The sequence below is a fragment of the Papio anubis genome, chromosome 7 (assembly GCF_008728515.1).
Source record: "Papio anubis isolate 15944 chromosome 7, Panubis1.0, whole genome shotgun sequence".
NCBI classification, from domain to species: Eukaryota; Metazoa; Chordata; class Mammalia; order Primates; family Cercopithecidae; genus Papio; species Papio anubis.
In genome coordinates, this window is record NC_044982.1 from 111,782,888 (window position 1) to 111,809,100 (window position 26,213).

Here is a 26,213-nt window from a genome sequence, read left to right on the forward strand (position 1 = left end):
CACATCAAAAAGCTTATCCACCATGATCAAGTGGGCTTCATCCCTGGGATGCAAGGCTGGTTCAACATTCGCAAATCAATAAACATAATCCAGCATATAAACAGAACCAAAGACAAGAACCACATGATTATCTCAATAGATGCAGAAAAGGCTTTTGACAAAATTCAACAGCCCTTCATGCTAAAAACGCTCAATAAATTCGGTATTGATGGAACGTACCTCAAAATAATAAGAGCTATTTATGACAAACCCACAGCCAATATCATACTGAATGGGCAAAAACTGGAAAAATTCCCTTTGAAAACTGGCACAAGACAGGGATGCCCTCTCTCACCACTCCTATTCAACATAGTGTTGGAAGTTCTGGCTAGGGCAATCAGGCAAGAGAAAGAAATCAAGGGTATTCAGTTAGGAAAAGAAGAAGTCAAATTGTCCCTGTTTGCAGATGACATGATTGTATATTTAGAAAACCCCATTGTCTCAGCCCAAAATCTCCTTAAGCTGATAAGCAACTTCAGCAAAGTCTGAGGATACAAAATTAATGTGCAAAAATCACAAGCATTCTTATACACCAATAACAGACAAACACAGAGCCAAATCATGAATGAACTTCCATTCACAATTGCTTCAAAGAGAATCAAATACCTAGGAATCCAACTTACAAGGGATGTAAAGGACCTCTTCAAGGAGAACTACAAACCACTGCTCAGTGAAATAAAAGAGGACACAAACAAATGGAAGAACATACCATGCTCATGGATAGGAAGAATCAATATCGTGAAAATGGCCATACTGCCCAAGGTTATTTATAGATTCAATGCCATCCCCATCAAGCTACCAATGAGTTTCTTCACAGAATTGGAAAGAACTGCTTTAGAGTTCATATGGAACCAAAAAAGACCCTGCATCTCCAAGACAATCCTAAGTCAAAAGAACAAAGCTGGAGGCATCACACTACCTGACTTCAAACTATACTACAAGGCTACAGTAACCAAAACAGCATGGTACTGGTACCAAAACAGAGATATAGACCAATGGAACAGAACAGAGTCCTCAGAAATAATACCACACATCTACAGCCATCTGATCTTTGACAAACCTGAGAGAAACAAGAAATGGGGAAAGGATTCCCTATTTAATAAATGGTGCTGGGAAAATTGGCTAGCCATAAGTAGAAAGCTGAAACTGGATCCTCTCCTTACTCCTTGTACGAAAATTAATTCAAGATGGATTAGAGACTTAAATGTTAGACCTAATACCATAAAAACCCTAGAGGAAAACTTAGGTAGTACCATTCAGGACATAGGCATGGGCAAAGACTTCATGTCTAAAACACCAAAAGCAACGGCAACAAAAGCCATAATTGACAAAGGGGATCTAATTAAACTAAAAAGCTTCTGCACAGCAAAAGAAACTACCATCAGAGTGAACAGGCAACCTACAGAATGGGAGAAAATTTTTGCAATCTACTCATCTGACAAAGGGCTAATATCCAGAACCTACAAAGAACTCAAACAAATTTACAAGAAAAAAACACACAACCCCATCAAAAAGTGGGCAAAGGATATGAACAGACATTTCTCAAAAGAAGACATTCATACAGCCAACAGACACATGAAAAAATGCTCATCATCACTGGCCATCAGAGAAATGCAAATCAAAACCACAAAGAGATACCATCTCACACCAGTTAGAATGGCGATCATTAAAAAGTCAGGAAACAACAGGTGCTGGAGAGGATGTGGAGAAATAGGAACACTTTTACACTGTTGGTGGGATTGTAAACTAGTTCAACCATTATGGAAAACAGTATGGCATTTCCTCAAGGATCTAGAACTAGAAATACCATATGACCCAGCCATCCCATTACTGGGTATATACCCAAAGGATTATAAATCATGCTGCTATAAAGACACACGCACACGTATGTTCATTGCGGCACTATTCACAATAGCAAAGACTTGGAATCAACCCAAATGTCCATCAGTGACAGATTGGATTAAGAAAATGTGGCACATATACACCATGGAATACTATGCAGCCATCAAAAAGGATGAGTTTGTGTCCTTTGTAGGGACATGGATGCAGCTGGAAACCATCATTCTCAGCAAACTATCACAAGAACAGAAAACCAAACACCGCATGTTCTCACTCATAGGTGGGAACTGAACAATGAGATCACTTGGACTCGGGAAGGGGGACATCACACACCGGGGCCTATTATTGGGAGGAGGGAAGGGGGAGGGATTGCATTGGGAGTTATACCTGATGTAAATGACGAGTAGTTGGGTGCTGACGAGTTGATGGGTGCAGCACAGCAACATGGCACAAGTATACATATGTAACAAACCTGCACGTTATGCACTAGTACCCTAGAACTTAAAGTATAATAATAAAAAAAAAAATTTAAAAAAAAAAAAAAGAAAGATTATATAGTGTCAAAGGTTTGAAATAATTTATAGTGTCTGAGTTTCTTCAACCAATTGGGGAATTTAAGCTAGTGTCTAATTTATCTTACTACCAAGCCTGCACGTTTTATATTTTTCAATCATGCAAGGCTAAATTCCTTCCTCCCTATTTTTGTTTTATTATGCTTATCTTATTAATGTTCCCAAATTAGTACATAGTTCTTTATCCTGAATTTAGTCATTTTTGGATGAAGTTGGCTGGTTACTCATGAACAGAAAGTCCCTTCACCTTGTATTTAACTTAATGCTGCCCCCACCTACAAGATCCTGGATTTTTTTCCTCTTAGTTCACAGTCTTGAGACTATAGCCTCTTTTCTGCATTACCTATGTTTCTATAATGTCTTTCACATAACCCTATTAGCCAGTTAGAATACAAAATGCATTTCAAAGCATATTTTCTTTATTCTACCTGATATCCTTTAGCGTACTGGTCAGTCCCCTGTTAGAATGCTCAGAATTTGTTTTCTAATATCTATCTGAAGCAGGATTGAAATATATGCCCTACTGTTTTGTTTGGTGCTATATCCATAATGGTAATTCAAGTCCTACTTTAGAAGAATTATTATGCATTTCATAGTTTATACCGTAAGTGTATTTTCTTTCCTTCCTCCTTAAGGTGTATAGTTGATGTTGTTCTTTACCAGTAGCCAAAATCCAGTACCATGAAAGTTCTGGAAGAAACTGCTTAGGTTTAATTTAGGTGAGTGCTGCTATTGCATCATAAATGGTTGGTGACATAGCAGCATGTGGCTGCATATTTGGGGAATACTTTTCTTGTTTGCATGTCTTCATGATGTTTTCCCAAAACATCGTAACACTGTCAAGAAATAAAACAGAAAGGCAACTTCTTTCTTTTCTAATGTAGGGAGAGAAGAACTTTTGTTTTCAAATATGAAATAAATATAAAGATTGGTACTGGCAGAAGCTTTGAATAAATGGCAAGTCAGAACCCAAACACAATTTCCATTGTTAGTAAAATAAGTTAACAACTTAAAAAGGTTATTTCATTGTTGTTATTACACAGGAATAATTAGTAAATAGGTTTAAAATCAGGCCAATTGTTAAATTTTGGGCATGGTAATGGTATGGTATTTAAGATATCTTCTCACAAATTGTTAATTAATTGTTTTGATAATTTAGAAACATTTTTTCTAAGAGCATTATATACTCCTACCTGTCTTATGACATGTGTGCCTTATATCTGGAAAATTCTACTCCTAAATCTTTACGTGTGTCTGGCTCATTTTATTCAATTTCAACTTGGCATCATCTCCTCAGAGAGTTTTAGTTTATATACTATCTAAAACAGCATTTTCACCTTCCCATTCTCTTTGTAACACTCAATTTTATTTTTTTCAGAACATTGAATATCTCTGACATCAGTTTATTATTTGTCCATCTATCTGTACTAGAAGGTAAACTCTATGAGAGCAGAGATCTTGCGTTTTTATTGTCTCTCTAGTACTTAGAACACTGCCTTTCACACAGCAGTTCCTAAGTCTATAATTCATATGTGGTTGACTAGAAAGATGCATAAATAAAAGTATGTCAGCAGGCGTGGTGGCTCACACCTGTAATTCTAGTGCTTTGAAAGGCTGAGGCAGGAGGATAGCTTGAGCCCAGGAGTTCAGGACTAGCGTAGGCAATGTAGTGAGACCCAGTTTTTACAAAAAATGTAAAAATTAGCAGAGCGTGGTGGCGTGTGACTGTAGTCTCAGCTACTCAAGACGCTGATGCAGAAGGATTGCTTGAGCCTAGAAGGTCAAGGATGCAGTGAGCTGTGATCATGCCACTGCACTCCAACCTGGATGACAGAGTGAGACCCTGCCTCTTAAACAAACAAACAAACAAAATAATAAATACTTATTGCTGCTTACGTGGTTAGAAAATAAAAAATAAGAATAAAGAGAAAATTTTTTTAAAAAAGAACATATCCTCAATGACCTGTGAAATAATAAGCAGTCAAACTTATGTATATATTGGAATCCCCAAGAGGAAGAGAGAATATGGGACAGAACATTTTTTTTTAAGAAATAAGTGCTAAAAATTTCCCATATTGGCCAAAAACATAACTCACAGAATGAAGGTCAATAAACTCCAAGTAGAATAAATACAAAGAAAATCAAATCTAGACATATAATAGTCATACTACTAACGTCCAAAGTTAGGCCACGCGTGGTGGCTCACACCCGAAATTCTAGCACTTTGGGAGGCCAAGGCAGGTGGATCACCTGAGATCAGGAGTTTGAGACCAGCCTGGCCAACATGGTGAAACCCTATGTCTACTGAAAACACAAAAATTAGCCAGACGTGGTGGCTGGCGCCTATAATCCCAGCTACTCAGGAGGCTGAAGCAGGAGAATTGCTTCAACCCAGAGGGTGGATGTTGCAGTGAGCCAGTATCGTGCCACCTGAGCCTGGGCAAAAGAACAAAACTCCATCTCAAAAAAAAAATAGAAATAAAGTTCAAAGATAAAGAGAAAATCTTCAAAATAGCCAGAAAACAAAAGAAGCATTAAATACGGGATAGCAATAGTATTACTGACAGCTGACAGAAAAATCGAAGACAAAAAATTATGGAATTACATCAGTAGAGTTGTAAGGAAGAAGAGGAAAAGAAAAACTTTAAGTCAAAATGCAATATCCAATGAAAATATCATTCAAAAATGAAGGTACAGTAAGAGAATTTCAGATTTTAAAAACTTAGATATTTATTGTTAATAGACATACAGTATAAGAACTACTAAGAGTTTCTAAGGCTGAAAGGCAATGATACCAGATGGAAACTCAATTCTACAGGAAGAAATGAATACCACCAAGAGTGATAAATACAAATGACTTTTCTTTTTTTTTTTTTTTCCTCTGTCACTTTCTTTAAAAAAAAAAAACTGACTTTTTAAAACAAAAGTTGAATGGTATCATTATGAGGTTTTGTAATATATGTAGAGGTATAATATATGATCACACTAGCAAAAGAATATAATAAATGGAATTACAGTCATCCTTGGTGTGTCCTCAGGAGATTGGCTGCAGGACCACCTCCCATGCATACCAAAATTCACAGATGCTCAGGTTCTTTATATGAAATGTAGTGTTTGCATATAATCTATATACATCCTCTTGCATATGGTATACAGTAACTCAGTTATTTTCCTTGTGTTTGGTGTTATAGTGAAACAAATTAGGGGTTGGGTCAGTTTTGAACATGCATAAAATGGATGCCCAAGAATCAGAAATAAGTAGACATGTATTTAATTTTGGGTGATATTTTTAAAAACCAAATTAAAAATCGTACTTGAACCTAAACTAAAACTGCAAAGTGGCTAGTGAAGTATTTACATTTGGAGATCCCTGCTTTCAATATTTTAGAAAGGTTATGCCAAAGTTGGACATTGTGGCCCTTAGAATCATATTTTTATAATGTTTGAGTTTAATGACTTGTCATTCAATTAATATTCATAAACTTCTAGTAGAATAAGTCTCTACAAAAACAATCAAATGAAGACTTAGAAAATCTCAAGTGCATCCGTGCTCTTTGGGTTCTTGTAAGTTTCTGATACTTTGGTATGCCATGGGGAGGTCTTGAGTGTGTGAGATTCTATGCGTATCTCCACCTAAGTAAAGAAGATATTTCTTAAATGAATTAGATGAATTATAACTGTTGAGTGAGGATGATATTAGGAATATCTAAGAAAAGATGTCCAGTACATTTGAAACTATATTACTCTCCAGTTTTGCTCTGTTTTTTTCTCTTGCAGTTAACATTGCTATCTTCAGAAACTAAGGAATGAGAGGCAAGGAAGAAAGGACATTCATCTTGGAAAGACCCAAAGCACCTTGAAATTTGGAAGGAATGTTATGCCAACTGCTAAAACCACCTTTGTCACCAGAATGAATGAAGTGTTTCAGATTTAAACGGTAAGCAGAATTCTCCTAACATGTTACATTTCCACCAAGAATTTTAGATGACTGGAAAGAATTTCTTTTTAAGTTTAAATGTTTAACTTACATGCCAAACTATAGATAAAGCTTAAAATTTTATAACTTACTTAGCGTAATCAGACTTTGGTCCTTAATGTTTGCTCACAAGAGTTTTTTTTTCCCCTAGTTATAAACTTAATTTAGAAATGTAAGATTATTTGAGAAAGAATATGGAAAATACTAGTATATTTAGAAGTCCATCTGATGCAGGGCAGGTGAGCCCCAAAGCAGAGCTTAACCCATGAGGGAACTTGGCTTCGTGAAGGCAAATTAAAGGGCAAGCCAGAGGTAGAAGAAAACAGCTTTATTGAACAGGCAGTGTTACAGCTCCAATGGTATCACAGCTCTTTGACTGCTCCTGCAGAGCAGGAGTGCTTTGTAGGCAGACAGTAGCAGCTCAGGACAGTTTTGCAGTCATATTTATACCTTCTTTTAACTGCATGGAGATTAAGGGATGATTTATGCAGAAATTTCTAGGGAAAGGGTAGTAATCATTGGGTCATTGCCATGGAAAGAGGCAGTAACGTCTGGGTGTTGCCATGGCAACAGTAAATTCACATGGCATGATTGAAGGCTGCTGTTCCCCCTGACATCACCATTTTAGCTAGTCCTCTATCTTGTCCAGTGTCTGAGCCCCACCTCTGGAGTCAAGTCCCGCCTCCTACCTCTCATCCTTCAACAATTACTTTTTCCTTTCATAGAAATAATCAAGTAACATAGGTAGTAGTTCCTATTCAATATACAAAGGGTTTTTTGGTGTTATTTTTTGAACTTTATTTCATGTTTTGTTTTCCTTACTTGACATCTAGTCTCTAGATATCTTATTTTAATACAATCTTTATTTGCTCTTTTGCCTCTCTTTCTACCTTTTGAAAATCATCTTGAAAGAATTGGGAGTTATAAAATGCGCAAGAATCCAGAATAGTAAAGGAGAGGGAAATTTTAAAGGATTATAAGATTTTTTCTTCTTGTGAAATTGAAAATACTATTTGATTTCAAGTAGAGTAGAAAGCAATTATATTAAGGCTTAAGATTCTTTATCATTCTTAGATCCTCTTAGTCTTAGGCTAGAATTATTTCAATGCATGTTTTGTAAAGATTCAAATATTTCCAATTTTTAAATGAAATCCTAGTGAACAATTATAACTCTTACTCATTGGATTTCTGTTAATTTGATTTTGAGAGATAATCATTTGTTTGCTTGAGTCACTATGTCTTGATAGTGAATGGGTATGATGGACCAAAACTAGTTTCTTGCTTTGAAATGCAGGAGATGTGAAAAGTCAATCAAATAGCATCATGTACTAGTTCTAATGATTCTAAGGAATGCAGAACCTGTTTCCTGTTGATAAGTATAAGGCAGGAGAAAGTATATACCAAAGAATGAATGTTCTAATTATTCTTCCCTGTACTAACATTAACCTTGATTAAAAATATCTTGGACGGGGCACGGTGGCTCACGCCTGTAATCCCAGCACTTTGGGAGGCCAAGGAGGGCAGATCACGAGGTCAGGAGATCGAGGCCATCCTGGCTAACACAGTGAAACCCCATCTCTACTAAAAATACAAAAAAATTAGTCAGGCATGGTGGCAGATAACTGTAGTCCCAGCTACTCGGGAGGCTGAGGCAGGAGAATAGCATGAACCCAGGAGGCGGAGCTTGCAGTGAGCTGAGATTGCGCCACTGCACTCCAGTCTGGGCAACAGAGTGAGACTGTGTCTTTAAAAAACAAAAAACAAACAAACAAACAAAACAAAAATTAGCCGAATGTGGTGGCGCGTGCCTGTAATCCCAGCTACTTGGGAGGCTGAGGCAGGAGAATCGCTTGAACCCAGGAAGCAGAGGTTGCAGTGAGCCAAGATCATGCCACTGCACTCCAGCCTGGGTGACGGAGTGAGATCCCATCTCAAAAATAACATAACATAACATAACATAACATATAGTAGTAGTAATGTGTACTAAGTGCTTACTGTATATGAAACTTTGGGATTAGTTTTTAATATGCTTAGTCCATTGGGCCTAAACTGGGTGGCTTGAAAACAACAGAAATGTATTTCTCATGGTTCTGAAGGCTGGGGAGTCCCAAAGTACCAGCTTATTTAGTATCTGGTAAGTGCATCTACTTTATGGTTCATAAATGGTGTCTTTTCACTGTGTCCTCACATGGCAGAAGGGGCAAGTGAGCTCTCTGGAGTCTCTTTTATAAGGATTCTTACTAATCCCATGCATGAGGTCTCTGGCCTTATGAGATAATCACCTGCCAAAGGCTCCATCTCAAAATGACAACACATTGGGGATTAGGTTTCAACATAAGAATTTTGAGGAGGACACAAACATTCATTCAGCGGAATATGGATTATCTTTAAACCTTACAAATCTGTTTGACAATAAGTCTTGTTATCAATATTTCCATTTTATATATGAGGAAATCATTCTCAAAGTTAAGTAAATTGTCCAATATCAAATGACTATTTAGAGGTACAGCTAAGCTTGTCTGACTCCATAACCTCATCTCTTAACTACCAAAGCTCATTTGAGAAAATAATAGATTGGCCAGGTGCGGTGGTTCACACGTGTAATCCCAGCACTATGAGAAGCCAAGGTGAGAGGATCACTTGCCAAGAGTTTGAGACCAGCCTGGGCAGCATAGCAAGAACCCCATCTCTACCAAAAAAAAAAAAAAAATTAATACTACCAAGGAAATATTTAATAATATCAGTTCTACACAAATTATGCCAGGAAATAAAAGAAGGTTTAACACTTCCCAACTCATTTTATTAAATCAGTAGTATTGTGATATCAAAATAAGTCAGATAGATTACAAGAAAGAAAACTACAGGCATAGACAAAAAATCTTCTAGAAAATATTGGCAAATCAAAACCTACAATATGTAAAAATGATAATGCATTATGAAAGTAAGTTTTATCCCCAAAAATTCAAGGTTGTTTTAATCTTCAGAATGAATCAATGCAATTCACCATATCAAGACATTAAAAGAATGGGAGGCTAAGACGGGCAGATCATTTCAGTTTAGGAGTTTGAGACCAGCCTGGCCAACGTGGTGAAATCCTGTCTCTACTGAAAAAAACAAATAAAAATCTTAGCCAGGTGCGGTGGCACACACCTGTAATCCCAGCTACTCTGGGGCATGCTGAGGCCCAAGAATCTCTTGAACCCAGGAGGTGGAGGTTGTCCCACTGCACTCCAGCCTGGGCGACAGAGTGAGACTGTCTCATAAAAAAAAGAAAGAAAAAATTTTAAAAACCCATATGATTATTCAGTGGTTAGATACTGCATTAATTCATAATAAAAAATCTCAGCAAACTAGGAATTGAAGGAATTTCCTCAGCCTGGTAAAGGGCAAAGAGAACTATCATATAGCTGATGTAACACTTAATGGTGAAAAAGTGAATGCTTTCTTCCTAAAATTGGGAACAAGACAAGGTAGTCATATCAAGTTCAGTAAAGCAATAAAAGAAATAAAAAAAAAAAAAAGGAAAGAAATCAAAGGAATGCAGATTGAAGAGGGAGAAGTAAGCTCTCAGTATTTGCAAATGAAATCATTTTCTATGCACAGAATCCCGGAGAATCTACCAAAAAGTCTACTGGAACTAATGATAAGTTGTGAATTAGTAAAGTCACAGGATTCAAAATCATTATATAAAAATCTATCATATTTCTATACACTATGATTTTTTGAGACGGAGTCTCGCACTGTCACCCAGGCTGGAGTTCACTGGCGTGATCTTGGCTCACTGCAACCTCTGCCTCCCACGTTCAAACAATTCTTGAACCTCAGCCTCTTGAATAGCTGGGATTGCAGGCGCCCACCACCATGCCTAGCTAATTTTTTTTTATTTTTAGTAGAGACAGGTTTCACTATGTTGGCCAGGCTGGTCTCGAACTCCTGACCTCGTGATCCGCCCACCTCGGCCTCCCAAATTGCTGGGATTACAGGCATGAGTCACCATGCCCAGTCCTTCTATACACTATTAATTAATAATTGGACATTGAAATTATAAAATTTACAATAGCATTTACAATAGCACCATGAAACACAAATACATAGATACAAATTTTTTTAAATGTGCAACGTCTGTGCTGATAATCTACAAAGCACTCATAAAATAATCAAAGAAAATCCCAATAAAGAGATATTGTACTCAACTATTGGAAGAGTCAATATTGGAGTTGTTTTTTGGTTTGTGACAAAGTCTTACTCTGCTACCCAGGCTGGAGGTCCAGACCGCTCACTGCGGCCTCAACCTCCTGGGCTCAAGTGATCTTCCTACCTCAGTCTCCTGAGTAGCTGGGATTACAGGCACAAGCCACCATGCTTTGTCAATATTAAGATGTCAGCTCTCTCAAATTGTTCTATAGATTGAATAAAATCCCTATCAAAAGTCCAGCAGGGGCCAGGCGCAGTGGCTCATGCCTGTAATCCCAGCACTTTGGGAGGCCAAGGCAGGCAGATCACGAGGTCAAGAGATCAAGACCATCCTGGCCAACATAATGAAACCCCATCTCTACTAAAAATACAAAAATTAGCTGGGCATGGTGGCACGCGCCTGTAGTCCCAGCTACTCAAGAGGCTGAAGCAGGATAATCACTTGAACCTGGGAGGTGGAGGTTGCAGTGAGCCAAGATCGTACCACTGCATTCCAGAGTGAGACTCTGTCTCAAAAAAAAAAAAAAGAAAAAATCTAGCAGATGTTTTTTTATAGGAGTCAACAGACTGATTCTAAAAATTTTTTGGAAAGGTAAAGGAACTAGAAAGCCAAAAACAATTCTGAATAGAAACAAAGTGGGAAGACTCACACTACCTGGTTCAAGACTTGCTAATCAAACTGCAGTACTTGAGCAGTATATTGTCATTAAAAGGATAAAGAGATCTGTAAAACAGAATAGATAGTCCAGAAGTAGACACACACACATTCAATTGATTTTTAACAAAGATGCAGAGGTAATCTAATGAAAAAAGATGAATTTTTTCTTTTTTCCTTTTTTTTGAGACGAAGTCTCACTCTGTTGCCCAAGCCAGGCTGGAGTGCAGTGGTAAAATCTTGGCTCACTGCAGCCTCTGCCTCCCAGGTTCAAGTGATTCTCCTGCCTCAGCCTCCCAAGTAGCTGGAACTACAGGTGTGTGCCACCATGCCTGGCTAATTATTTTGTATTTTTAGTAGAGACAGGGTTTCACCATATTGGCCAGGCTAGTCTTGAACTCCTGACGTCAGGCGATCCACCCGCCTTGGCCTCCCGAAGTACTGGGATTACAGGCATGAGCCACTGTGCCTAGTCAAAAAGATGAGTTTTTTCAACAAATGGTACAAGAACAGTTAGACATCCTTTTTTTTTTTTTTTTAATTGTTTGAGACAGAGTCTTGCTCTATTGCCTAGGCTAGAGTACAGTGGCATGATCATGGTTCACTGCAACCTTGACTTCCTGGGCTCAGGTGATCCTCCCACCTCAGCCTCCAAAGTAACTGGGATGGCAGGCATGTGCCACCATGCCCAGGTAATAGACATCCATTTAAGACCAAAAACAAAAAGATACAAAAGATACTTGGCCTATACCTGACATAGGCCTTGGAAATAAATGAAAAAGAGTAGATTATTAAGAGATTCACTTTGTACAAATGGGGAAGAAATAAGACTGTGAAGAGAATCGAAACATCGAAGTGGTAGGGGGAATTATTGAAAGACAGTTCAGTGTTTTGACTGAGGGGCATTATGTATTGTAGAAAATGTGTATACATTATGAATAAATTTTCTTTTATTCCACTTGCTTATTAAGCACCTTACAATTCACAGAACATTGTGTTAGACTGGGAGGATGTTATAAAGGTCCTTTGAGGCCAGGTATGATGGCTCACACCTGAGGCTAAGGCAGATGGCTCACTTGAGGTCAGGAGTTTTGAGATCAGCCTGGCCAACATGGTGAAACCCTGCCTCTACTAAAAATACAAAAATTAGCTGGGTATGGTGGTGCATGCCTATAGTCCCAGCTACTTGGGAGCTGAGGCACAAGAATTGCTTGAACCCAGGAGGTGGAGGCTGCAGTGAGCCGAGATTGTGCCACTGCAGTCCAGCCTGGGTGACAGAGCAAGAGTCTGTCTCAAAAAAAAAGAAAAAAAGAAAAAAAAAGTCTCTTGAGGAAATCATATATAAGTAATAACAAAACACTGATAAATGCTATTATAGTTGGACCAGGAGAGCCCAGAGGAGAGGGCAGTAAATACCTATACTCATCCCTATTGGCTTCCCCAGCTAGCCCAATGAGCTCCAAGTGCAGAAGGGAACTAAAGGCTGGAGTATTCTGAGCACTGAAAAATGTCAATAGATCCACTGTTCCTTTGAGAACTTTGAGAAATTGTTAATTTGGTAGCTAAACTCCAATATGGGATATCTTGCCATCTGCTGCCACAGAAATCTGTGATAATTACCTCAGTCTCAAAGAATAGACAAAGTTTCTTTTTATCCTCCTTTTGCTGTCATTTGATCTACTTTGAAGTGGGCTCATCTTTCTCTTGCCTGTAGTTGCTAGCCATTCCATACAGTCTCTATCACACAGCAAAGGTTTTTTTTTTAAAGACTACCAAACTCTGTAGGAATGAAAGATAATTTTTTTCATAAAGGAGTTGTCATCATATTCTACACATGTGGAAAAGAGAAGTAAGAGTTGAATGTGATCACTTTTGCCAACCATCTGTGGGTTTCTTTTTCTTTTTCTTTGTTTTGTTTTGTTTTGTTTTGAGAAAGAGGTTTGCTTTTGTTGCCTAGGCTGGAGTGCAGTGGCGTGATCTCAGCTCACTGCAACCCCCGCCTCCCAAGTTCAAGCAATTCTCCTGCCTCAGCCTCCCAAGTAGCTGGGATTACAGGCATGCGCCACCACGCCCGGCTAATTTTGTATTTTTAATAGAGATGAGTTTCTCCATGTTGGTCAGGCTAGTCTAGAACTCCTGACCCCAGATGAGCTGCCCACCTCAGCCTCCCAAAGTGCTGGGATTACAGGTGTAAGCCACCATACCTGGCCCATCTGTGGGTTTCTGATACACATTCTCATCTCCCTGAAGGATTATTCATTGCGGCTTGTACTCACACTTTCCTTAAAGCAAGAACTACTTTTATTTTCCCTCGGCCTTCTATCACATAGCAAGAGCGTTGGTGGAAATTGTTTTTCCATAAAAATAACTGTGCCACCTACTCTTCAAATGGTACTGATTAAGAAAATCATTGATCGATTTTTCCTGGGGAATAAATTAAGCTTTTTCCTGAGAGTGGAAAGAAATAAATAATGGGATGTAAAGAATGAAGATGGCTGTGTTTTATGAGGAAAATGTTTATGCAGTTGCCATGGAAACAACATGTAGGCATTCAAAACAGGAGCTTATGATATCTCTGTATTTGTCAAATATAAATCAGATATGAGTTGCATTCATTCTCATTCTTGGCTCAAATTTAGTCTGACACATGGTTATGTAAAATATGCTCCTGCTTTAGTATATTTGCTTAATATTTGCAAGAATCTAGCAATACACTGGCTGCCATGTTTTAAAATCATATACTGGAAGCATAGAAATAAACTAGGGAAAGCATTTCTCAGCAAATAATTCCTAAAAGATAGGAGCACAATCCCATTATGACTTTCATAATTAACAGAGGTAATTAATTTTTCTTAATTGAAACATATTCACAACGTTGGGCCTAGTTAATTGGTACAAGCTAATTGTGAGTGATGTCAAATGCTGAATATGCATAGTTTGGTAGTTTCTTCTTATTTAATATATGTGATTTCATTTCATAAGTAGAGTAAGGCACAATAGGCAGTGTTTCTGAATGATTGTTGTACTTCTCTGTTGGAAGACATCAGTTGACTTGAATTTCATGTGTTATAAGTGAGGCATGATAGAAAGCTAGAGAAAGCGTACATGGATTTTGAGGATATGGAGAATTTGACAAATTTTCCATAGCTTGAACTTTTTTTAGTAACTGATTCCAAAGATAATACAGAAAATGCAAACCATACCTGCAACTACTGCCTTTTAATGGACACAAACTGAAAATAGGAAAATCTAAAAACAATTAGAATAGACCCCTTTCGTGGAAAAAAAAAGTGATACCCTCTTAACTCCAATTCTTTATCCTTTCATGCCGCCTTTGTTAGCAATTTCATAGCCCATCAGTTTATCATCCTGTGTATTTTCTCCTGTTACACTTCGTCAAAGGCATGGACTTTGAGCAGATAGCCTAGAGGCTTAATGTCTTATTAAAGCAGTAATTGTTTAAATAGTGCAATAAATAATACCGTAATTTAATGAGACCAAATAGAGATTGGCGGGAAAAGGCTAATTGGAGAAGGCTTTTCAGAGGAGTTAAGTTTTAAGTCAAAATTTAAAAGGTGAAAGACCTTTCTAGAGGGCATTTTAACAATATGTATTATCAAAACTTTAAATATATATATACACACACATGCATAAATATATGTGTGCGTGTGTGTGTGTACTGTTTGATCCAAAAATTGTACTTCTAACAATTTACCTTAAGGAAATAAAGATGTGCGCAAATATTGAATTAGGAGAATATTTACTAAACCCTGTTTATAATAGAGAAATATGGAACATACTGTAAATACTAAAATTCAACATCAAGTTCAAAGGATTGGGTAATTAATGTTAAGATAAATCCAGAAATTGAGCTATTTAAAATGATATTATAGAAAAATATTGATGTGGAAAAATACTTGTTATATATTATTCAATGAAAAAAGCGGGCGTTTGATTGGAATTGTATTAAATGTACAGATTAGTTTGAAGAAAATTGACATCTTTACTATGTTGGGTCTTCCAGTTGAACCTAGTCTATCTCTCCATTTATTTTGGTCTTTGATTTCTTTTATTAGCATTTTATAGTTCTCAACATACTCCTCCTATTCTTGGCTTTCTTAGATTTATACCCAAGGATTTCTTTAAAAATTTTCTTTATTTGGAGCTGATCTGAAAGTTATTGTTTTAAATTTTGGTTTCTATTAGTACATTGCTTGTATATAGAAATATAATTGACTTTCCTATGTTGACCATGTATCCTACAATCTTAAAATACTTATTAATTCTAGGAAGTTTTTTGTAGATTCCTTGGGATTTTTCACATACATCATCGTGTCATACACAAATAGGTACAGTTTTATTTTTTCCTTTCCAATATATGCCTTTTACTTCTTTTTCTTGTCTGTTGCACTAAAACTTTCAGGATATGTAGAAGAGGAATGATGATAGTATAGGCACTCTTGTCTTGCACTCTCTTCAGAAGGAAGTAGTCACTCTCACTATTAAATATGATGTTAGCTGTAGTTTTTTTGTAGGTACCCTTTATGTTGAAGTTCCCTTCTATTTCAAGTTTGCGGAGAGTTTTCATTATGAATGGCTGTTGGATTTTGTCAAATTTTCCATATCAATTGATATGATCATATGGATTTTATTTTTTGAGTTGTTAATATAGTGGTTTACATTTACAGATTTTTTTAAAAATTTTGAACTTTCCTTATATTCCCAGGATGAACCCCACTTAGTTGTGATGCATTATGCTTTTTACATACAATGGGAACATCTTGTTGAGATGTTTGTGTTTATGTTTATGAGATATATTGGTGTATAGTTTTTATTGATTTTTTTAGTACTGTTTTGCCTTTTTTAAATTTTGTTTTCTGCCAAATTATACCAAACATTTTGCCTGATTTTAGCATCATGATAAAGCAGATCTCATAAAATGAACGGGAAGTATATCTTCCTTTTCTGGAATAAACTGTTCAGAATTGAAATTTTAATTTGCATGTCACTGAAAAATAATGACATTGAACACTCTTCCATGTGCTTAGTGGCCACAGAATTTGTTTTTGAGGATTAGTGTCAGACTTACCATGTTAATATATATTGAATTCAGCCAGAGTTGGGCCCTCTTAAGGTTTAGTTTAAGTCTAAATAAAGGTGGTGTTGTCAGTTTTACTGTGATTACACCCATGGATTTACTTTTACAACAAAGTTTTTAAAACTGAGGCTGTATTGTTTAATGTATATGATCATTAATAATTTATGAACACAAACTTTTTTCTTGAGACAGGGTCTTACTCTATTGCCCAGACTCATGGGAACCCTCAACCTCCTGGGCTCAAGCAGACCCTCCTACCTCAGCCTCCCAAGTAGCTGGGACTAAAGACACAAGCCACTACACCAGGCTCATTTTTTTTGTTTTTTGTAGAGACGGACTTCCTATGTTGCCCAGGCTCGTCTTGAACTCCTGGGCTCAAATGATCCTCCCGCCTTGGGCTCCCAAAGAGCTGGGATTACAGGTGTGAGCCAACACACCCAGCCAAACCAAACATATGTAAAGAAACAAGAGAAAATAATTTTTCTCAAATGTTGAAATAGTGAAGTATTATAGTTGTATTTGGAAATGAATTAAAACTTTTATAAGAATTCAATGAATATTACCTATTAAGAAGTTGTTTTGCCAAGTGGCATATGAATGTTTCTGAATGACACAGATGACAAAGATATGAACATTTACTTGTCAGCAAATGGGCATCACTGTGTTTTGCTAGTATCTAAGCATTCCTGAAATTGGAGCTGTCTCCAGCTGGTTGTAATTAGGTTTGGATTGTTTCCTGCCTGGAAGACACTAAAGTTTCTTTAATTCCTGGGATCCACAGCTTTCTAGTTATTCTTTCTTCCTGCAACTTAAAAGTGCTCATCTATTTTTCATAGTATTTGAAAAAATACAAACAGCAACATATAATTAGGTTGCCATTATTATTGACAGATTTTACTCTCTGAAATTTGGAAATGTAGAATTGAGCAATCGTGTGATATCCTAGAGAGTGGTCTTTGAAAGATGCATTGAAAGGAGAATGTTAAAAGAGCCCAGGAGGTATGGTAATATGTGAAGGAAATACTCTGTAAATCCCATAATCTTGCTTAGTTTGTAAATCTGGTAGTGATTGTCAGCTTCTGTAACATTTGGAATTAAATTTTAGTCATTGTAAGATTTTGATGTATGAAGGGATGTCCTGTTTCACTTGATCTTCCTTTATGCCATGTTTTTCATCTACTTACTTATACATAGCATTAGGAGAGCTAACCTTTAATAAGCATATGCTATTTGCCATGCATGATACTAGTCTCTCTTCTTATATTATCTCTAGTCTTCACCACAATTTTATAAACCCAGTTTATAGCTGAAGAAACTAAGGCTCAAAAAGTGTTTTGCCTAAAGTCACATAATTTAGTAAGTGGTGGTTTGAACTCAAATTAGTCTGTTCCCTAACCTGCAGTTATTCTTCTGCTGTACCAGTGTTTCTCGCCCTTGTTCAATTAAAATACAATTTCTGGGGTTACACTTTGACGTTTGAGCAGCTTCTCAGGACAGTAATGTGCATCTAGAGTTAGAAACTACTGGATAAACACCCCCTGCTTACTATTATGAGATCATACTTCAGTAGAAGGGAAAGTATAGTAAAAAAGCACATTTTCCCTTAAAAGTATGTACAATATTGTCCATTTATCTCTGCCAAAACATATCTATTTGAAACTTCAGTACAAGATGGTACATTGAGAACATGCTGCAGCCTCCCTTTGCTACTACACATTCCTAAAAATAATCCTCCTCTCCCTCTATAAAGAATATATAGTACCAATTAAATACAACTGTGATAGGAAACAGCAAAACGTGCCAAAAACCATGGAGAGCCCTTGATAAATGGCACTGGAATACAGATAAGAACTATAATCTAAAATATGTGTAGGATTGGAATACTGCAAAAGGTATGAATGGCTATTTGGGGATGCTTTATGTCTAGCCTCCTGGACAAACAGACATGTAGAACTACCTCTCCCTACCTTTACAGTTTTTCTTGGTGTCTGACGTGCAAAAACAGGAAATCTGGGTGCTTTAAAAGCCAAGGGAGTACTCCCAATGTTGTCAGTATCCAGAAAGGATAGGAAACCCCTAGAACACTATCCATTTTAACTACCTAGTGGCACATCTTTCTCCCCTGACTCATGCTGCTGTAATCACATACAGCAGTCACAGACTAACAGGGTATTTCTAAAGTCCAAACAAAGATAGGGTCACAACCCAGAATCACAAAATATTTGAAGAAAACTAATATCATGAAGAAGAGTACCAAACTATATAAATGGAAGAACTAATGCCCAAGGGATGAGCTAATAAAGGAAGCAAAACAAGGCTTTAGAATAAATATAATTACTATCCTCAGAGACATGGAGGATGACACTGCATTCATCAAAAAAGAAAACTTTAGAGCTTTTTGAAGTTAACAATTCAAAAGAAAGGACAAACAATTAGGAAGAAAAGAAAGGCGAGTTGAGAGACACTGAGGATAGATAGAAAGAGTAGTAACCAGAAATAATCCTGTAATTACCAATGCTGGATGCAAAAAAATAGTGGGATAGTATCTTTCAAAATTCTTTGGGAAAATAATTTTGTACTTAAGAGTTCAATACCTGTCCAAATTATAAAACTGACATTCTTTTAGACATGCAATACTCATGATAAGCATAATTACTAGATGAAAAGAAACTATATTTAAGTTCAAAACCATTAGGGAGAAAGAAAAGTGGAACATAGAAAATTCAGTAAAGGTAGCATATAGCAGGAAAAGAAAATATAGAAGCTATAAGAAAACATGAGAAATAGAAATGCAATGTAGAATGGTTGCATTCACCTATTAAAGGGTAGCCTCTCAAATCAGTTTGAAAAAATGTTTGCTGTTTACAAGAAGCACATAAAACATAGACTAGAAGGTTAGGAAGAAGATTAATCAGGCAAATAAAATGTAGGCATAGCAATAGAATTCAAAGCAAAAACTCATTCAATTAAAAGAAACGAAGATACATTTCATTATCGTCTTGGTAAATTGTATTATAAATATTAATCCACTTAGCAATATAGCTTTGATATAAAGAGGAGAAAGCTAATAATTTTTTAATTTAATAAAAACCAAGATCATAGTGGGAGATTTTAGCACACATCTTTCAGAAGTTGACAGAACAAAGTAGAAAAAAATAAACACATGTATTTATGTAACATGAGCAGTGAATGAACTTAATGTAATTGATATGTAGAGATAAACATTCATTTCAGATATACAGGAAACATTCACAAAAATTGATCAAATGTTAAAACACAAGAAAATGTAAACAAATATTAAAAGAAACAAAATTATACACACCATGTTCACAGACCATAGAAGGTAAAACTGGAGATTTAAAAGAAAAAAAAAAGTTTAAATTTTAGGAATAAAATAAAGTAAAAATGGGAAATAACAAACATTTTAGAAATGTATGATACCAAGAGCCCTACATATGAAAACCTGTGGGATAGTGTCAAAATGTACTCAGAAGAAATTTATAGTTTTTAATGCATTTCTTAGAATATTAGAGAAATTTGAATTTTTAATCATTTTTTAACTTTTTGTACTTTATCTTGTAGAAATATTGTAGGATTTACAATCTTTTTTAGTGAAATATTTATCCAAAAGTAATTAATATCTTCAGTGTTACTTATTTGTTTCTTCTGTTTAATTCATGTAAAATTAAATCTCATTTTAAAAACTGCATTCATAGTATAAGCCTACTTTTAAAAAAATTATTTTCTAGCCAGGTGCAGTGGCTCACAGCTGAGTAATTTATAAAGGAAAGAGATTTATTGACTTACGGTTCCACATGGTTGGGAAGGCCTCAAGAAACTTAATTATGGCAGAAGGTGAAGGGGAAGCAAAGCACCTTCTTCACAAGGCAGCAGGAAGGAAAAGTGCCAAGTGAAAGGAGAAGACCCACTTATAAAACCATCAGACCTCATGAGAACTCACTCACTATCACGAGAACAGCATGGGGGAAACTGCCCCGATGATCCCATCACTTCCCGCCAGGTCCCTCGTGTGATACATGGGGATTATGGTTACTACAATTTAAGATGAGATTTGGGCTGGGACACAGCCAAACCATATCATTCCATCCCTGGCCCCTCCCAAATTTCATGTCCTCACATTTCAAAAGACAATCATACCCTTCCAACAGTCCCCCAGTCTTAACTTATTCCAGCATTAACTCAAAAGCCCAAGTCCAAAGTGTCATCTGAGACAAGGCAATTTCTATCTGCCTATGAGCCTGTAAAGTCAAAAACAAGTTAGTTCTTTCCAAGATTTACAATGGAGGGAGCAGGCATTGGGTAAATATACCCATTCCAAGTGGGAGAAATTGGCCAAAACAAAGGGGCTATAGGCCTCATGCAAGTCTGAATCTATAGGGCAATTATTAAATCTCAAAGTTCCAAAATGATCTCCTTTGACTCCATGTCTCACATCCAGGTCACACTGATGCAGGTGGTGTGCTCCCATGGCCTTGGGTAGCTCTGCCTCTGTAGCTTTGCAGGGTACAGCCCCCCTCCCTGCTGCTTTCATGGGCTGGCATTGAGTGTCTGCAACTCTTCAGGTGCACAGTGCAAGCTGTCAGTGGATCTACCATTCTGGGGTCTGGAGGATGGTGGCCCTCTTCTCACAGCTCCACTAAGTAGTGCCCCAGTGGGAACTGAGTGGGGACTCCAACCCCACATTTCCTTTCCACACTGCCCTAGCAGAGGTTCTTCATGAGGATTCTGCCCCTGCAGCAAACTTCTGCTTGGCCATCCAGGTATTTCTGTACATCCTCTGAAATCTAAGCAGAGGTTCCCAAACCTCAGTTCTTGACTTCTGTGTACCTACAGGCTCAACACCATATGGAAGCCACCAAGGCTTGGGGCTTGCACCCTCTGAAGCAATGGCTCAGGCTGTACATTGGCCCCTTTTAGCCATGCTGGAGCTGAAGCAGCTGGGATGCAGGGCACCATGTCTCAACACAGCATAGAGCAGGGGGACCTTGGACCCAGCCCACAAAACCATTTTCCCCTCCTCGGCCTCCAGGCCTGTGATGAGAGGGGCTGACGTGAAGGTCTCTGATGTACCCTGGAGACATTTTGCCCACTGTCTTGGTGATTAACATTCAGCTGTCCGTTACTTGTGCAAGTTTCTGCAGCTGGCTTGAATTTCTCCCCAGAAAATGGGTTTGTCTTTCCTATTTACATCTCAGGCTGCAAATTTTCCAAACCTTTATGCTCTGCGTCTTCTTGGACACTTTGCTGCTTAGAAATTTCTTCCGCCAGATGCCCTAAATCATCTTTCTCAAGTTCAGAGTTCCACAGATCTCTAGGACAGACGTGATGCTCAAGAGTCAGCTTTGCTATAGTTCCCAAGCCCTGTCTCTACCTGAGACCACCTCAGCCTGGACTTAGTTGTCTATATCACTATCAGCATTTTGGTCAAAACCATTTAACAAGTCTCTAGGAAGTTCCAAACTTTCCCACATCTTCCTGTCTTCTTCTGAGCCCTCCAAACTGTTCCAACCTCTGCTTGTTACCAAGTTCCAAAATCACTTCCACATTTTCAGGTATCTTTACAGCAGTCCCCCATGACCTTGGTACCAATTTATTGTATTAGTCAGTTTTCACATTGCTGTAAGGAAATACCTGAAACTGGGTAATATATAAAGGAAAGAGGCTTAATTTACTCCTAGTTCCACATGGCTGGGAAGGCTGCAGGAAACTTAAAATCATGGTGGAAGGTGAAGGGAAAGCAAGGCACCTTCTTCACAAGGTGGCAGGAGAGAGAAGTTACAAGCAAGGGAAATGCCAGATGCTTATAAAATCATCAGATCTCATGAGAACTCAGTCACTATCATGAGAGTAGCATGGGAGAAACCACCCCTTGATCCAGTCCTCAGGGGAGGATTGGATCTCTTGAGGCCAAGAATTCAGGACCAGCCTGGGCAACAGAGCAAGACCCTGTCTCAAAATATATATATATTTTTTAAAATTAGCTGGACATGGAGGTCCATACCTGTAGTCCTAGTTACTCAGGAGGATGAAGCAGGAGGATCTCTTGAGCCCAGGAATTCAAGGCTGCAGTGAGCTCTGATCTTGCACAAATTTTTTAAAAATTAAATTTAAGAAATGTTTAAATTTTAAATTAAAAAGATGTTCTGTAATCTCAGTATCTCTCCAATTCTATGTGTTCATCCATTCATTTCTATATATACTTAGAGAGATGTGTGGAATGGTACTCCACTAATGTTAACACCTTTTCTTTCTGGGTAATGGGACATTGGTTGGTTTATTCCTTTTACTATTTTGTGCTTTTATGTATTTCTTACATTTTTCAGGGAAGCATGCTTTATTTTATAAAAATTAAGTTATTTGCTTAAATAAGTAAACAATTAAAGATTTTTAAAAAGAATGATAAAATAATTCAAAGAAAATAAAGGACCAAATTAATAAGGATGAGTGTAGAAATCCAACAGCAATGTTCATTAAAAGATAAATAACATAGATAAATCTTGGCAAGTCTGAAAGAGAAAGAAAATATATTGATATTGGTAATTTAAAAAGGAAGCACAGCTAAAAATACAGACATTTGTAAAATTATAAGAACTTTTATGTATAAGTTTACATTAATAAATGTGAATGCTGTCCGGGCACGGTGGCTCACGCCTATAATCTCAGCACTTTGAGGGGCCTGAGGTGGGAGAGTCACTCAAGTCTAGGAGTTCAAGACAAGCCAGGGCAAGTTTGCAAGACCCCATCTCTACAAAAAATTTAAAAATTAGCCAGGTACAATGACACCCACCTATAGTCACAGCTGCTTGGGAGACTGAGGTGGGAGGATCACTCAAGCCCAGCAATTTGAAGCAGAAGGGAGCTATGATCATGCTACTGCACTTCAGCCTGGGCAACAAAGTGAGACCCTATGTCTTTCAAAAAAAAACAAGTTTTAATAAATATGTTTTATTCAAATTGTAATAAGGAATGGTAAAAACTGAATTAACTAATAATTATAAGAAGGAACTGTTAAGTGTGATGTCCAAGTGGAGATGTCAAGAAGACAGTTATATAAAAAATACTAGAGTTCAAAAGAGATAAATGGACCAGAAATAAAATTTGGGAGTAATAAAACATAAATTAGATGATATACAGACAGGATTGGATAAAACCCCTAGGGCAAGAGAATGGATAAAGACGGGAAAAGGGAGATAAGGGATATATCTGGTCACTCCAACATTGAGAAATCTAGTACTGAAGAAGCCAATGAAACAGGCTAAGAAGGAGCTGGCCAACGAGTTGGAAAGAAAACCAGAGAAGTGTGGCAACCCTGAAGCTAGAGAAGGAAATATTCCAGGAAGGATGGAGTGATCAACTATATGAAATGATAATAAAAGGTTTGATAAGGTGAGAATAGAGAATTGGCCAGTGGCCTTAGGGGAAATATAGTCTTTGGACACCTTAATTAGCAGAGTTTTGGTGAACTGATGGGAACAAAAACCTGAGCTAAGTGGATTGAGGAGAAAATGGAAGGGAGAAAGTGAAGGGCACTCTTTTTAAGGAGTTTTGCTTTCGAAGGTAATGGAGAAATGCAGTGGTACCTAGAGGGAAACCTGAGTACAAAGGAAAGTTATTTTGTTTTTTAAGATGAATGGGATTATGGCACATTCATACACTGGTGGGAATTATCTGGAATGGAGAAACTGATGATGCAAAAGAGAAAAAAGGACCTGGCACAGTGGCTCACGCCTGTAATCCCAGAATTTTGGAAGGCCAAGGCGGGTGGATCACTTGAGGTCAGGAGTCCAAGACCAGCCTGGTCAATAATGTAAAACGTCGTCTCTACTAAAAATACAAAAAATTAGCTGGGCGTAGTGGCAGGTGCCTGTTACCCCAGCTTCTCAGGAGGCTCAGGCAGGAGAATCACTTGAACCCAGGAGGCAGAGGTTGCAGTGAGCAGAGATCACACCATTGCACTCCAGCTCTGGGTGACAAGAGCAAGACTCCATCTTAAAACAAAACAAAACAAAAAGAGAAAGAAGAAAGGTATTTCAAGAACATTCCTTGAGAAGTTACAAGTGGATGAGATCCTGGCCACAAGTAGAAAGGTTGTCCTTAAAGAAAAACATGAACATTTCTTCCATTGTAAAGGTAGAAAAGACAATGTGTGTGAGAGTAGATACAGTTAGGTTGGTAGAATTTGTGGAAACATGAGACGAAATTCATCTGGTTGGATCTATTTTCTCACTGAAGTATGAGGCTAAGTAGCAAGTGACCTGGGGAAGGGATGTTGGAGATTTGAGAAGACTAGAAGATTGGTGAAACTCTTATCGGAAAATGGAAAGGTAAATATATAGAAAGAACTGATTGGATTTTGTATCTGACGGTGTTAAATCCCCATTTGAGATTTGTGGTAATAAATTGTAAGTGAGCACAGTTGGCACTGTGTGTGTGTGTGTGTGTGTGTGTGTGTGTGTGTGTTTCCTGGCACTGTTCATCTGCTCAGAAGCAGGTTTGGTGTAAGCTCATGGTTGGGTTGGCATTTTACTAGTAAAGAGAGGGAAGGAGGGTCAAGAGAGTGTTTGCAAAATGGAAAACTGATGGTTGTTCATGGATTTTAATATGAGTAAAGAGGGAAGTGAGAATACTGATTAAAATGATAAGGGCAATGATTTTATATCTCAGTGAGATCCAGGAATTATTGGAGTAAGCCTCGACATTTTAAGCAAGCATCTCAGGTAAGTATGATTCCTGTGGGCTGTGGGCCACTCTTGAAGAAACATTCACAATTGCTTTGGGTCATAATAGTAGTATTAAAGTAATACCTCTGTTTTGTTTTGTTTTGTTTTTCAAATTTCACAGTATACCTATTTAAACATAGAAGTACTTTTAAGAAAATGAATTTGTGTGAGTGTGTAGAAAGATATTGATTATCAAGACTTCGGCAGTGAATAGACTACTGCTTGGAGGAAATGAGTGTAACAATTGCTCTATTATAAATTTAGCTTTTAAAATATATTATTAGATGAACAGCTGTTGCATTCTACCTCCATATATTACAATTTCATATGCAATTAATTACTCAAATATTTAACCCATCATTTATTTCTGGAAGTTTGAATCTATATTTATTTTTCAAATTTGAAATTTTTGCCCATATCTGAAAAGAAAATTATACTCTAAAACTTTTTTTACTACAAGAAAATTCTGATCTTTCAGTTTAATTTGGGCAGTTTACCAAAGTGAAGATGTCATCTTTAATTACCTGAGTTATACCTAATTATGCAAGTGCAACTTGTTCTCAGTAAAACTTTTGTCTAATTTTAGCTCCTTCCCTTTGCTTGCAAAGCTATTGCAATTTTCTTATTAAATTCAGTTTGCACCTGTCTTAAAAGACTTGATGAAAAGTGGACAGAGTAGGTTAAACCAGTAGAGATTCCTTTTTTATTGAAACCCACTTATATGTAACATTTATTTCTGAGCTTCACTGAAGAAACATCATGAAATTAGTGGAGCCTATTATAATTTTTTTAACTATTGAATTTGTATTGCAAGAAAGGTAAGAATGGTTTCCCCCACATATATTCTCAATTAACTGAAGCTATTTTATTATGAATTTGGTGGGGGCCTTTTTTTTAAGTACCTTAAATCACTGTTGATTTACTGTGATTATTAGATGCCTTTGAATTATTGTATACATTGTTGATGCTTTTTATGACAGCTTAAATCAGTCATCAAATATTATATATTACACCCAACAATGGGCTGGTCCTATAGAGAATACAAACTAAACACAAAGTCTTGGATCTTTGTTTTTCCTTTTAGATGTTTATATTATCC

The 26,213-nt window shown here is 37.1% G+C and overlaps 1 protein-coding gene across 8 annotated transcripts in view; it reads left to right on the forward strand.

Moving 5' to 3' along the window:
* PEAK1 (pseudopodium enriched atypical kinase 1) overlaps window positions 1-26,213 on the forward strand; it is a 305,281-nt gene that overhangs the window by 162,232 nt on the left and 116,836 nt on the right. For all 8 annotated transcript variants that reach the window (XM_031668449.1, XM_031668446.1, XM_017960817.3 and 5 more), the window contains one exon: window positions 6,228-6,387. The gene's annotated coding sequence lies outside the window, so the exon portion shown is untranslated. The remainder of the gene's footprint in view (window positions 1-6,227; window positions 6,388-26,213) is intronic.